Source organism: Coturnix japonica, chromosome 1, assembly GCF_001577835.2.
Source record: "Coturnix japonica isolate 7356 chromosome 1, Coturnix japonica 2.1, whole genome shotgun sequence".
NCBI classification, from domain to species: domain Eukaryota; kingdom Metazoa; phylum Chordata; class Aves; order Galliformes; family Phasianidae; genus Coturnix; species Coturnix japonica.
The window spans coordinates 72565663-72576430 of record NC_029516.1 but is presented as its reverse complement, the minus strand read 5'-3'; the positions used below and the strand labels follow the sequence as shown (position 1 = coordinate 72576430).

The window sequence follows — 10768 nt, the reverse complement described above, 5'->3', positions numbered from 1 at the left end:
GTGGAAATCTGCAGGTACCCGTGTCATAACTCAGGCTCCTCACAGCATAACCTTCCACTTCCCCTTTTCTCTTCCCTACCTCTTAAAATACAGCAGAGTATCAATATACAAGTCTTCTTGTCTTTAATAAACTTATCCTTCTCTAAAGTAAATAACTTCTTGTCCCTTTTCCACTGACCCAATGGCCAAACAGTATTTCCACGCCATCCCACAGCATGGCTTCCAGATTTTATTAACCATTTTAGCATTTTCTTCTGTTGGATTGAATCCCAATTAAGCTATTCCCATTTTAACCCTTACAGGGAAGGACCCATGTTCTGGTGCAGTTATATACAGGTCATTTTAGACTCAATGGCCATGACTGGTTTAACATGAATCTTTGTGCCCCTTCAAAACAAGGCACTTGCATTTCTCCATCCAGACACTTTATTTTGTGAGAATCTGAAATAGGCTTCCTCCCTGCAAGTTACTATGGGAATAGCTCTAAGAGAACCAGGGAAGTCTATCGGTATAAATCACACTGTACTTCATTCACAAAAGACATAATGGTTACCTAAAAATCAGTGCAACTCCACATCTGGTCTTCAAACCTAAAGGCCTGGAAATCTAGGACAAGCATACAGCTCAACAGATAACCTTCTCTTTTAGACAGCACATGACTTAAGTACCTCCACAGTCCTGCCTACATCCAACCTGAGCTGGTACCCCAAACCTCAGGACACGTGGCCTTTTGGGGCCACATCTTCACAACAGAGAGCAAGGCTGATGCCTCCCATTTTCTTAGACACCAAGAAAAGCACTTACCTCTCAGAAGGTTAGGATTCATAGTAGCTGAGACACAGGCTGATGCACTACAGTGAAAGTAAACCTATGAGGAAAGAAGCAGGAGGAATTGAAGTGAATCCACATGGGTTATTAGCCCCACATTAACGTTTAAATACTTCATTATTTCATCATTTGCCAGAGCTCAGATGAGCCCTAACCCTCTGCAGATAACTCAGGATGAACTAAAACTGTGGAGGGAGTTGGGATGGTTTCAGTCATTTGAAACAGTGGTGTGAGAACTGCAAGGCCTGGATCAACAGATGATAGAAGTTCAAGGCTATTCTCCAAGAGTCAGTTCAGAAACTATCAGAAACTATTTCAGACTGTTTTTACACCAGAGCTCCATAGAATTTCTACACAGAAATTTGGTACATCTCTAGAATATTTTAAAAATAATAATGAAAAAAAGAAGAAAGTGCATAGAACTTGCATTCAGAGCTGCGCCATTCCTGTAAGGAAAAGACAACTACAGAAAGGGGCCAGTAAGATTCTACTAATCACCCTCAATTTCTGCATAGTTTTTATTATTATTATTATTATTATTATTTTTAGAACCAAAACAGCAGGCCTTGTACAGGAATTTATCAGACTAGATAAATCTTATCAGTCCATTAACACCTGCTGGAAAGCAGAATCCACCAAAGCCAAAGTGCTAACAATTAAGCACTTTTCAGAAGAAACTTGCAGAGAAAAGCTTTTCCCAAGTTACTTATAGTCTGTATAACACAGGAGGGGCAAGATCATCTATTGTTAACACCTTTCCTGTTCAAGTCTTCCAAAAATTTGTTATCTGAAAGTGTTATGCTGTGCAACACTCCCAATATTATGGCTCCTCATGCTGCTGTCTGCCATTAGCTAATTCTTGTACCCTGTGGTCTCTAACCTTTTGGACAGGAAGAATCAGAAATAATAAGCATTACAGAAGTTTCAAAAAGGCATGACCTCAGATGCAAATTCAAACATGCTCATGAGTATCCATCCCTGAATGTCTACTGACATTGGAAGGATATGGGAAATGAAAAAGTCTCAAGTAAGACTTCCATGATAGTCTCAATACAGAAGTCCAAGCCATAGACTATAGAAAAAATATACATTCTCATTCCCATTTAAGTTTAGAATGACATCTGCAAAAGATTATGGTGATTCTACTTTATTTCCTTCAGTCAACTGACTTTTTATTTTAGATAACTTAAAGGAGCAGGACTGTACTTTAGTGTCTTCCTCAAGGATGATCCTATTTTATAACTTATCCAAATCCTAAATTACATGGAGTATGAATCTTTTCTTACCCAGAAAGTGGTTTTGCCTACAGAGAGTGGGAACTGATACTGAACAGAGGCGTTACTTTTGATGGCTGGTCAATAACTCTTATTATGTCTCCTTGCTTAGAGACACCAAATCCAGTTTAGCGGTGGTACATTCATCTCTAGTCACCACAGAGAAATGACCACCAAATATATGCCAGATTATGACAGAAAGACAGCAGCCAGCCCTTGTAAGATGATATCATTTGTGAACTGCCATTTATTATCTCCTTGCAGTTCCCTTTGGTCAGTAAGAAAGAAAGCTGAGCCAACTCTGTCTTCCCCGTCTCAAGGATCAGCTTTACTCACATGCTCCTTTCCTGCAGCAATTTAGTGTTTCTTACTGCTAGCCAAGAAGCAATTGGGCTACAATCCTCTTGTAGATTTCAAGAGAGGGACTGTTAATTGCCTGGGTAAGTTACACAACACAGAACCAGGAGTTTAACTAGCAGCTATAGCCAGCAACATAGTAACTCTGCCAAGGCTGGTGTGTGTTGAAGAACTATCTTGCTGAAGTCTGTAGGTGCTGCCAATACCTGATATCAAAGGCTAAGGTGATTTCAGGCCCAGCACAGCTGGTTCTGATGAAATCGCATCACCTAATGACATCCTGGAATAAGGGCTGGAAAGCTGTCAGAGAGATGATGTTTTGTGTTTTCGTTTTCTTTTTTAACAAAAAAAAATCTAATTTTATATGCAATATTACATCAGTCTTGACAGGAGAATACTTCTGTGGTTTAAAAGGTAAAGAAGGTTGGAAAAGATCACTCCAGAATAGCCAACATCCCAGGGATGGGATCGCTGTTTAGTTTTGTTTTTAAACTAACAGCTTATTCTATTACTCTCGCATTTTAGAGAGCCTTGATATTACTTCACTGAAGATGTAGGAATAGAAAAGTGCTTTACTGCACAGTTCCAATCACTAGATATTATATTTAATACTGCCTTACTCCCAGGGGGATATTGAACTATCAACTTCCCGAATCAATATGAACTTCACAGGAAACAAGGTCACTGCATAGCAAATCCTAGTTGGAATCCTGCTCAAGGCAGGAGGGAAGAGAATATATGACTATCAGTAATTCATTTTCAGTAGAAAACATGCCTTTTAGGAGCTAATCCTGAAGTTCTTTTTTAAAGTTGGTAACCTGCAGCCACCACCAGGGTCACACAGATGATTTAAAATAATAATAATAATAAAATAATAATAATTAAAAAACGTATTGCATTTTAACTACCAAAAAGCTATGACACAAATGGTACAATGTAGTTTAATTTAAGAACCCTTAAGGATGCTTTAGAGCTGTCTAAGAGAGGATCTGCTCATGATGAAGGAGGATTTAGATATTCGTTTATTAATTTCTTTAGACAATGGCATGTTGCTTTCAAAGTACAAGCTACTGAGTTGGACACTTTCCTCCAGATGTTCCACTTGGAGTTACATTAGCTCTGTACTGAGTTGGCTGTAGAACTGTTTTAAAGACTGAAGATCTCTCATCGTTAGTCCTTGGTATCATGTTCCACGGTGCCATGTAAATAGCTAAGTATGAAGCTCATTCAGTTCTCATTTCCTAGGAGCCTTTACCGTTGCCATTCCAAGCCACCTGTGTGGTGACACAAAGAAACTCAATCCTTTGCATTATACCAGAGATCCTTTCGTTTACACCTTGTCTGAGAGAAAAGCTAAGGCAATTCAAGGTAACTTGTCTGGGACTGCTTCTTGCAGCATCTACAGCCACACAGTGGCAACAAGAAGATTCACACCAGCTTGATTTCCACTATGAAGCTTACTTGTGATTTGCAAGCCATTCTTGCTTTTATCATCCTTACCCTGAGAAGCATTTGCATTTTTGTTTCAAGCGCTAAGAACAACTCCACAGAAGTCCCTCATAACATTATTTATTATTGCGTTATTACCCCACTGCAGAATCCACTGAATCCATCCATTCATGCCCCTTCCATGCCAATGTCCACTTCTCAGAGGAGGAAGCAGCAGCTCTTTATGCCCAGAACAGGGAGCATGGGAAAAGCTAAAATTACTCACTGCAAGTATTTGTGCTGGGCTTGGAGATGCCAGACACTATTCATTGCTGCCATCAATCCCATTCCTCCAGGACAAGGGTATACATATCTGTTTTGGCTTCCAGTGACCACAGCTGGTTTCTATCCCCTTACTGAGGGCTATTGAGTTCTTATCTTCAGAAAAACAGCAAGTTACATAACAGCAGCTGAGACCACCTTTTTTATATATAATTTTTAATTTTTTTTGCGAGATTCTCAGGAGTCCCACTGTCCAGGCAACATTATATGACAAAATTAATCATCTTTCCAAGGCAAAAAATAAAAATACACAGCCAAAGCCATCATTCCTGGCTTACAGGCTTTTGTTTCCAGTGTAAATGGGCCTGGAGTTAAGCTGTAACCAAGGAATACACTCGGCTAAAAGGTTAAAAGCCATATCCACAAAGGAGACTCTAAATATCTATTTTCTCTATACTCTTAAGGGGATTGAAATTGTCTACTTTTGATCCAAATAGTCTAAGAAGAAGCAATGGGAATCAGCAAGGCTAGCATAAGCAGGTCCTGTGTTACCATACCTCTATCATTTACTCTCCTCAACCCAGTGTGTGGAGAATGGCAAGGCAATATGAACAGTTTAAGTCAGTATCACCAAACACCGTTAGCCAAGCACTGACAATGGCTTCATTGCACTTAAGATGGTTAAACAGGTAAGTCTACTAGTCATTACAAAAGTTATATTCTTCTCTAGCTTAGGAAAGGTAAAAACCACTTTAGCAGAGGCCTGAAGGTTTCTCTTGGTCTTAGAAAGTGCCACTTCTCCATTCTATCCCACAGTTCAATAGCTAAGCAAGTGCCATGGCACGAGTTTCTTACCTCATGGATTGGTCTACCTTCCTATATCAGTTAACATACATAGGAGGGGGGAACAGCCATTGTCAGAGCTCTCTTGCAGCTGAGACCGTCACCAGCCTCATTATGCAGAGGATTGGGCTCTTCCCAATAAAATCAAGGCAGAAAAACCTCAGTTGAAATGCCTTACATTCCCAGATGATTACATGCCAACAGCCATCCTACTTCTTCCAAGGGTAGCACTTACATATCTTCATACATGGCCAGATCTATATTCATGTATAAGGCCACTTCATATATCTAATTATCTTTCTAGAAAGAAATTACTGTTTCTCAAGTTTCTGCAGTCACATAGTTCTATGCGGGAGAGAAGGTTCTTCAGCATCAGCCACAGGTAGGAGTTTTATCATTTCCTGTGTGTGAGCTCAGAAGGGATAATTTGTAGAAGAATCCCAAAGGCTGCACACACAGCTGCTGTGTGATCAGACAGCAAGGATGGTTTTGGAAGGTTGTGCTTGTTCCAGCCCTTTTGTCCTTTCACCCAGAAAGGTCACAAGCAGCTGCTCTCACTCATACCTGTGAGCGTTATCAGCTTGCACACCACGCTCTAAACCTGACCTATACAGAGAGAGTGTAAGAGTTCTTTTAGGAGAATTTTCTTGGGCAAAATAAAGAGAGAGAGAGATCATATTACATTCCTGGATTGGAAAGAGGTCATTTTTCTGACCCCTATGGTTGAGTTGGTTTTACCACCAAAGCCTCTGTAACACAGAAACTTGTTAGAAACCCCCACTTTCCTACACTGGAAACAGAGATTTAGTTTAGCAAGCTGACACACTGCTCCAAAGCCCCACACAACTGTGTGTTTACTCCTCTCCAGCCAGACAGCAATCATAGGCGCTTTCCTTATAAGCTTCAGCTCACCCATTCCTAATGCAGGATCAATGACCTCTGGAGTAACCAGTGAGAGATAACCAGCTTTTGTTCATAGCTGCTAGCATGATGCACATCCCTCCAGCTGCCCTTCTCCTAGGAGAAGGATCAGGCTTTAAGAGCAGCTAGGATCAAGCCTTATAGAAGCTTACAGCAATCAGAAGCTTAGCTGCTCTAAGCAGAGGGGGCTGTTCACCCACACAGCACACAGATGGACCTTGCAGAAGAAGCCTGGCACTCCCCAGCTTTGTCCATGAGCATCATGGGCTCCATATAGAGAAAGCTGAACTACTGCACTGGTGACATGCAAAGAATAACAAGGGTAGAATAATAAGGCCCCTCTGGGCCACAGTTTTAGTGAGTATTGGCCACCTTGGCAGGACAGACAAGAAGGAGTTAGCTATCTTTTGCACTGCCTTCACACCATTTTAAGCCACAGTGAATCAGGCACCATAGGTACACGTGGGAGAGCGCTGAGGGAAGGCAGTGATAGATTGGGAAAGCAAAGTTCTCTCAATTTTACACTCGGTCACCTAGCTTTATCTAGAGACAAGAGGAAATCTCATTCCACGTAATTCACTTACCCACAGTGCTCAGAGGGGAAATCACTGCAATGGTGTTTGCAGGAAGAGCAAGAAGCGGGCTCTTCCATCTGCAGCTGAGGAGGCAATGGTCTCCCAGCATAAACACATCTTTAAAGCTGTTAGAAGCCCTGAGGACCAAAGAAAAGAAGCAACAGAGCATCCTAAACACACTGCCCAAGGGAGTCCCTTTCCACTTTACTAGCTCCATCGTCTTTTCTCTGTCTAACAGCTCACAAAAAAGAAAAGCCTGCTTGCAGGGGGACACTTTTATACTCTTAATTGAGCTGCAATTGGACATTACTAAGGCTGCTGTCCTGCCCTTTTCAGGGAAGGCTGCACCTCCATAGGATGGGCAGTTAGAAAATCGATTTGCACCTTGCAGCCATTCTCCCTGTTGAAATTCTGTCAGCACCTGCTCTGTATTTATCCACTTTTATTTGTTCTGAAATTAGTTTCCTAAATCCAGACCTATTTGCTAAAGAAAAAATCAACAGATTTCAGAATGGAAATAGAGGAGGCAGTGACTGAAATATTACCCTACTACCATTAGTGGGTAAGAATTATAATAATAAAAAAAATATGGTCGGCTCCAAAAAACACAACCCAACATCCAGGTGAATGAATTCAGAAGGGAGGAAAGGGAAAGGTCTGAATTACACAAGAGGTCATGTTTATATTGTCTGCTCACACAGTGCTGAACAACAAAACATGCTACTTGACCAATAGTACAAACATGTCCTGTTTTTACATGCATGTATATGCACCATTTTTACATTTCTGTTTAACATTTCTAAGTCTGAGGAAGATGAAGAAACCAGAAACAGCAGCAGATCTCCAGAGACTGCCTTTTTTTTCTCATTCTCTTCCCACGTAATGGGTAACTGCACAGCTACCTGGAGCAGATTTATGCTGCGCTGGTTGATCTGCGATAGCCACCCAAGTGGTTTCAGGGTCACATCAACAAGGAGGTGAATGCAAGCACAAAAATCACTGCTGCAGTGCAGTTGGAACACAGCAAACCTGGGGCTTTGCTTACCATTTGTTTATGCTGTTGTCCTCCATAGAAAGTTCAACTGAGTACAGGAATGGAAAACACACAGTGATTCTTGCCTATGTGGCCAATTAACGAAATGGTCTTACTTATAGTGTGTTTCAAATTTCCAAGGTTGCTCTGCCAATGAGAACCACAGCCATACTGTGAGGCAGAGGTGTGCAGATGTTGCAGATGTTTTGATCTCTTCAGCTGAGACCTCTCTTCTCTTTTTGCTATGTCCATATAAAATAGAAACCCTTCGGATTGAAAGGCCATGGAAAAAGTCAAATAAAAAGTCACTAGCATAGTTATATTGTCAAAAGGAAGAGGAAAAAAAGAACAAATAAACAAATGGTAGAATGGAAACAATGGGAATTAGTTTTACTAAAAAGAAGCTTCCTAGTTTTAGTTATCTCACATAAAGACATACATATAGACATAGCTTTCCTTCTCTGAAGGTCTGCACCCATGACTGTGCCTGCACCAAACACACCAGGGTGCTTAGGGAACTGGGATACAAAACTAACATGTGTGGTTGAGGTCCATTCTGTGAAAAGGAAAAGCATCTCAAAGAAGAGGAGATACAGGAATGGTAAGTAAACCAATAAGAAGTGAGAGTTTCTCCTCAGAACTACAGAAAACTGCTCCATATGGAAAGCTGATGTAGCAATAGTCTGATCCGAGGCACTGCATCAGGGCACCTCCAAGGCCAAGGGGAAGAGATGCAAGCCCACATCTCCCCTTGGAGGACCAAGCCTGGGAAGGAGAAAAGGGAAAGCAGGAAGCACTACCTGTTACCCCAAAGGAAAACCTAAGCAACATGTTGCCTCACAAAGCAGGGAAAGGATGGGGGAAAGGCACCCAGAGCTGTTTGCCATAAATCAAAAGCATCTCCTGTGCGTGCATGTTTGTTTGCTTCTCTGCTGCAAGAAGAGTAGCCCCTGCCCCCTCCCCTCCCTCTGATTGTACAGTGTTCATCAGCTGCCTTTCCCCTCCTGCCCTCTGATACAGGGGGCTCTGGAGGCTGCAGCGCAGTCGTGCACCCCTCCAGCACTCGAATGCTCAGCAGCACATTTGCAGGAGGCAAAAAACAAGGGCACTGGGAAAAGCATGCACTTCCAGAGCATCCTTTGTTTGCCTGGAACTGCAGACAGCAGTGCTGTGAAGGGGCATAGCCTCTGGCTCATCTACTCCTTGTCTTCGTGGAGCAAGAGAATCACACATTTTCCTGGGGGTTGCCAGCAGGTGAGGTTTATTCTCAAGCTACAGCACAGCAAAGTCAGGGCCCTGTAGTTTTGCCATGAGACAAGACTGCTGAAGCCAGGCTCCTACTTTTGCCTGGGGTCACCGGCTGCTGGTGTGCATTATTAAAATGGGGCTAAAAAATCCTTTCACAAAGCTATTTTTGACTTTGTGTGCATGCACGTATGTGTAGACACACAAACGTAAAAACCTACGGTTGCTCATCCTCTCCTATTTCCTCCTCCCCACGGCATCTGTTTTCCCTCTTACAAAGGCAGGAAGATATTAATTTTTTGCTCTGCTAGTCAGAAGATTAGAAGTATTAAGATGTATGCAGCATAACAGTGTTTATTTAGGGGTTTTTTTTATTATTATTTTTTTAATCTGAAGGCCAAAGAGAACTTAATTTAATTGGTGGAAAGATAAAATAGGGCTGCATTTACAAACAGGTTATCTTTCTGCTGTCAACTCATCTCGCCTGCTCTGTCAGTCGGCTGAATTTAATTGTTCCAGGCCTCCCAGTTTTACAAAGCCCTTCCTCTCCCCTCGTTCCCCATTACCCTGCTTCTACATAATGTATTCTCCTGGCAGGTGACTGCGGGTCTGCATAAAAGCCTCAGAAGAGCTCATGATTAAAAAAAAACATGTTAAGCAAAGCTGGAAAAGCCCAGGGCCAAATAGTTAAACGTACTATACTAATATTTTACATGGAAGCAGAGCGCATTCTTCATCTGCAGCTATCATGCCTTGAGACCTGTTGTTTTTCCAAGAGTTTTATGCAATTTTAAATGAAGGAGGGGAGAGCTGATAGGTTTTGAGACTGCCTATTTTCTCATGCAGCTGGAAGAGATGGACCACAATGGTCCATTCTGCCCCTAAATCTGTGATGCTGTGGGTAGAAAGATGTGGAAAAGACATGGTTATTTCTCCAGCAAAAAATACTCTGGCATGACTTAAGCAACAGAAACACCACAAACTATCTAGTCTGAATTCACTTGAGTGTTTGATACAACCTGCATGGTAGATTCAGTTCTCTGCTGCCATTTCCCGCAGGAGGAGAGTTTGCCATCCTCCTTTGCCACCATCTGGTGTAGGGACAGTAGTCACATCACAGAGAAACTCCGAGCAGGCACGTGGCTACACAGTTCCATGTTAGGGGGTTAAGGCAGGCCATGCTGGATGTAAGAACATCCACATAGAAACTGAACTGGATGATGCTGTTAACACCTAAATCTCTCCCACGTATACCTCTGCTGCATTTGGGGCTGTATAGAGTCACGCGTGCCCTGTTTTACATGTAGGTTTTGCCACCTGGCCAGAGCTCTGCGTGTGGCAGTAGCTACGAGCTATGTGAGCCAGCAAATGCATACTCAATCCAAGCACAGCTGGAGGAGCTACAGCCACTTCTTGATTAAAATTAGATTACCCTACCCTACATGAGGTAGGTTTCAGCCAGCTTACATCTGCTTCGGAAAACTATTTCCCCAGTCTCTCTTTAGGACAGCACCAGCACCATTACCAAGCCTGCCAACACTTTTCAGAGATTTGTCCATATTTTTAATAGTTCTACCTCCACACCACCCAAGAGAATATGCAGCCTGGGCAGGCAAATGACTTTTTTAGGCCTTTGGATGAAATAAAATAAGTCACCAATGGACTTATTAAGGATGAGCTCGTAGACATTAGTCTACCAAACTGATACTTTAAACTGTGTTTTAAATGTACTGCAGTCATAACATGAGACAGAACAGCAGTACATGGGTATTTTCTCTCTGCTCTCCTCCCTTCATAGGTATTTTAAAATGGCCCTATCAGTCTGCTTCTCAAACCTAGTATTGGACATTAAGATACAAATCTGTTTACACCTCAGTTTGACTCTAAAGGCTCCAGGTTGGTGCTGTTCCTTTATGCAAACCTCAAAGCTCAAGCAATTTTCATGCTTCTTCCATTCTTTTGTCACTCCATTGCTACCACAA

At 42.1% G+C, this 10768-nt stretch overlaps 1 long non-coding RNA gene across 2 annotated transcripts in view; it reads right to left on the bottom strand.

Moving 5' to 3' along the window:
• Positions 1-818: 818 nt before the first annotated feature.
• The window catches only part of LOC107320377, a 75393-nt gene continuing 65443 nt past the window's right edge, over positions 819-10768 (bottom strand). For both annotated transcript variants that reach the window (XR_001558232.2, XR_004308908.1), the window contains exon 3: positions 819-868. This is a non-coding gene — a long non-coding RNA (uncharacterized LOC107320377). The remainder of the gene's footprint in view (positions 869-10768) is intronic.